This window comes from Monodelphis domestica, chromosome 4, assembly GCF_027887165.1.
Source record: "Monodelphis domestica isolate mMonDom1 chromosome 4, mMonDom1.pri, whole genome shotgun sequence".
NCBI classification, from domain to species: domain Eukaryota; kingdom Metazoa; phylum Chordata; class Mammalia; order Didelphimorphia; family Didelphidae; genus Monodelphis; species Monodelphis domestica.
In genome coordinates, this window is record NC_077230.1 from 8,500,441 (window position 1) to 8,505,449 (window position 5,009).

Consider the following 5,009-nt stretch of genomic DNA (forward strand, 5'->3'; position numbering starts at 1 on the left):
TCAGACACTTCCAAGCAATGTGAGATTGAGCAAGTCACCTGATTCTCATTGTCTAGCCATTTACCTCTTCTTTGTCTTGGGATGACTACACAGCTATTGATTCTAAGACTGATGGTAAAGGTTTTTGAAAATAACAATAATGATGATGTTCTCCCAGTTTGTTGCTTTCCTTCTCATTTTGATTGCATTGGTTTTGTTTGTACAAAACCTTTGTAATTTGATATAATCAGTCACTCATTTTACATTTTGGAGTGTTCTCTATCTCTTGCTTGGTTTTAAATTCCTTCCTTTCCCACAGATCTGACAGCTATACTAGTCTATGTTCACTGAATTTATTTATGATTTCACTCTTTATCTTTAAGTCATTTACCATTTAGAATTCATCTTGGTATAGGGTGTAAGATGATGATCTAAACCTAATTTTCTCCATACTGTTTTCCAATTTTCTCAGCAGTTTTTGTCAAATACCAAGTTCTTGTCCCAAAAGCTGGGGTCTTTGGGTTTATGGTACACTACCTTGCTGAGGTCATTTACCCCAAGTCAATTCCATTGATCCACCTTTTTGTCTCTTAGCCAGTACCATATTGTTATAATGATCACTGCTTTATAATACAGTTTAAGAGCTGGTACTGTTAGGGCCCCATCCTTTACATTTTTTTTCACTATTTTCCATGATATTCTTGATCTTTGGTTCTTTCAGATGAACTTTGTTATAGTTTTTTCTAATTTATAAAATAGTTTTTGGTAGTTTGATAGGTATGACATTGAATAAGTAGATTAATTTGGGTAGGACTGTCATTTTAATTATATTAGCTCATCCTACCTATGAGCAATTAATGTTTTTCCAGTTATTTAGATCTAATTTTAATTGTATGAAAAGTGTTTTGTAGTTGTGTTCATATAATTCCTGTGTTTTTCTTGGTAGATAAATTCCTAAATGTTTTATATTGTCTAGAATAATTTTAAATGGAGTTTCTCTTTCTAACTCTTGCTGCTCAATTTTGTTGGAAATATATAGAAATACTGATAATTTATGTGGGTTTATCCTGTACCATGCAACTGTGCTAAAGTTGTTAATTATTGCCACTAGCCTTTTAGTTGATTTTCTAGGATTCTTTAAGTGGACCATCATATCATCTGCAAAGAGTGATGGTTTAGTTTCCTCATTGCCTACTGTGATCCCTTCAATTTATTTTTCTTGTTTAATTGCTACTGCTAGTGTTTTAGTACAATATTAAATAATAGAGGTGATAATGGAAATCCTTACGTCACTACTGATCTTATTGGGAAGGTTTCTAACTTGTCCCCATTGCAGATGACACTTGCTGATGGTTTTAAATATATACTGTTTATTATTTCGAGGAATGGCCCTTCTATTCCTATACTTTCTAGTTTTTTCAATAGGAATGAGTGTTGTATTTTGTCAAAGGCTTTTTCTGCATCTATTGAGATAATCATGTGATCTCTGTTGTTTTGATTATTGATATGGTCAATTATGTGGATGGTTTTCCTAATATTAAACCATCCTTATGTTCCTGGTATAAACCCCACATGATCTTACTAAATGATCCTCATGATCACTTGATGAAGTCTTTTTGATAGTATTTTGTTTAAGATTTTTACATCTATGTTCATTAAGGAGATTGGTCTGTAGTTTTCTTTCTCTGCTTTTGGTCAGTCTGTCTTTGTAATCAAAGCCATATTTGTGTCATAAAAGGAATTTGGAAAGACTCCTTCTTTGCTCATTTTGTCAAATAATTTTTATAATATTGGGATTATTTGGGGTTTTTTTAAACCCTTACCTTCCATCTTGGAGTCAATACTGTGTATTGGTTCCAAGGCAGAAGAGTGGTAATGGCTAGATAGTGGGGGTTAAGTGACTTGCCCAGGGTCACACAGCTAGGAAGGGTCTGAGGTCAGATTTGAACCTAGGACCTCCCATCTCTAGGCCTGACTCTCAATCCACTGAGCCACCCAGCTTCCCCCTGGGATTAGTTGTTCTTAAACTTTTGATAGAATTCACTTGTGAATCCATCTTGCCCTGGGGATTTTTTCTTAGGAAGTTCCTTGATGGCTTGTTCAATTTCTTTTTTCTGACATGGGATTATTTTTTTTAAACATTATTTTATTTGGTCGTTTTCATACATTATTCACTGGAAACAAAGATAATTTTCTTTTCCTCCCCTCCCCCCCCCACCTTTCCCTCTCCCATAGCCGACGCATGATTCCACTGGTTATCACATGTGTTCTTGACTCGAACCCATTTCCCTGTTGTTGGAATTTGCATTATAGTGTTCATTTAGAGTCTCTCCTCAGTCTTATCTCCTCCAACCCTGTAGTTGAGCAGTTGCTTTTCATCGGTGTTTTTTCTCCCACAGTTTATCCTCTGCTTGTGGGTAGTATTTTTTTTTAGATCCCTGCAGATTGTTCAGGGAAATTGCATTGATACTAATGGAGAAGTCCATCACCTTCGATTGTACCACAATGTATCAGCCTCTGTGTATAATTTTTTCCTGGTTCTGCTCCTTTCGCTCTGCATCACTTCCTGGAGGTTGTTCCAGTCTCCATGGAATTCCTCCACTTTATTATTCCTTTGAGCACAATAGTATTCCATCACCAACATATACCACAATTTGTTCAGCCATTCTCCAATTGAAGGGCATCCCCTCATTTTCCAATTTTTGGCCACCACAAAGAGCGCAGCTATGAATATTCTTGTACAAGTCTTTTTGTCCATTATCTCTTTGGGGTACAAGCCCAGCAGTGCTATGGCTGGATCAAAGGGCATACATTCTTTTATCGCCCTTTGGGCATAGTTCCAAATTGCCCTCCAGAGTGGTTGGATCAATTCACAACTCCACCAGCACTGAATTAATGTCCCCACTTTGCCACATCCCCTCCAGCATTCATTACTTTCCATAGCTGTCTGACATGGGATTATTTTAAGTATTCTATCTCCTCTTTTGTTAATATAGGCAGTTTATTTTTTGTAAATATTCACCATTTCACCTAGATTGTCATATTTATTGCCATATAATTGCATGAAATAGTTCTTAATAATTACCTTATTTTCCTCTTCATTAGAATTGAGATCACCCTTTTCATCTTTGATACTATTAATTTGATTCTCTTCTTTCTTATTAGATCAACCAGTACTTTATCTATTTTGATTTTCCAAAGTACCAGCTTCGTCTCATTTATTAGTTCAATAGTTCTTTTACTTTCAATTTTTATTATTTTCTCCTTTAATTTTTATGATTTCCAATTTACTTTTTATCTGAGATTTTTAATGTGTTCTTTTTCTAATTTTTAAAGTTGCAAGCCCAATTCATTAACCTCCTCCCTCTCGATTTTGTTGCTATTGGCACTCAGAGATATAAATTTCCCCCTGAGTACTGCTTTGACTGTATCCCTTAGGTTTTGATATGAGGTCTCCTCATTGTCATTCTCTTTAATGTAGTCCATAATTGTTTCTATGATTTCTTCTTTGACCCACCAGTTTTGAAGAATTAGATTATTTAGTTTCCATTTAATTTTAAATTTGCCTTTCTATGTACCCTTGTTAATTATAATTTTATTGCATTATGATCTAAAAAAGTTACACTTATTATTTCTGCTTTTTTGCATTTGTTTGTAATATTTCTATGCCCTAGTACATGGTCAGTCTTTGTATATGTACCATGTACTGCTGAGAAGAAGGTATATTTCTTTTTATTCTTATTCAGTTTTCTCCAGATATCTATTAACTCTATTTTTTCCTAGCATTTAATTTGCTTGGTTTGATTATCTAACTCTGAAAGGGGAAGGTTGAGATTCCCCAATCCCCCACTAGTATGGTCGAACAATCTATTTCCTTCTTGAGCTCCTTTAATTTTACCTTTAGAAATCTAGATGCTATACCATTTGGTGCATAAATGTTTAGTAATGATACTACTTCATTGTTTATAGTGCCCTTTAGCAAAATGTAATTTTCTTCCTTATTTCTCTTAATCAGATCAATTTCAACTTTAGTTTTGTCTGATATCATGATTGCTATTCCTGCTTTTTTTTTACTTTAAATGATGCATAATAAATTCTGCTCCAGCATTTTACCTTGAATATGTGTGTGTCACCCTGCCTCAAATGTGTTTCTTGTAAACAACATATAATAGGATTCTGGTTTTTAATACACTCTACTATACACTTCCATTTTATGGGCGAGTTCATCCCATTCACATTCAGCATTATGATTACTGTATATTGCCCTCCATCATATTATTCCTTTTAAATCCTGTTGTATTCCCTTTCTCTCTGTTCCTCCTCACTAGTATTTTGCTTTTTGGCACCTACCCCCACATCTCCCTCCCTCCAATTACTTCCCTCTTCCCTTGTCTTATTCCCCTCTACCGCTCTATGGGATAAGATAGAATTCTATACCCCAATGAGTAGGGTAAGAAAGAATTCTATACCCCACTGAGTCTTGTTTTACCCTCTCTGAGCCCTTTATGATGAGAGTAAAGTTTAAGCATTGCCCATCACCACCCTTATACTCACTCTATAATGTTTTTTTCATGCCATTTTATTTTATATAATTTACCCCCATTCTATCTCTACCTTCCCTTTTCTCTCAGTGCAACTCTCAGCTCTTGATTGATTTTTTATATATCATTCATATGCATACATATTATGTCATACATACATATTTTCCATATCATCACATTTATATATACATATATATATATATCATATCATATCATCATAATCAGCTTACTTCTCCATCATCTTTCTGAGTAAATTCCTTCTATTTTCTCTACTATTAAGGGTAATTTTTGATAATTACCAAAATCCTCTTTCTATATAGACATATAAACATTTTGACCTTAATTTTAACCCTTAAATTTTCTCTTTCTTATATACCTTTTTGGGCTTTTCTTGTGTCTTGTGATTGGACTTCTAATTTTTTGTTTAGGTCTGGCTTATCCCTCAGGAATGCTTGGAAATTTTCTTTCTTACTGAATGTCCATTTTCCC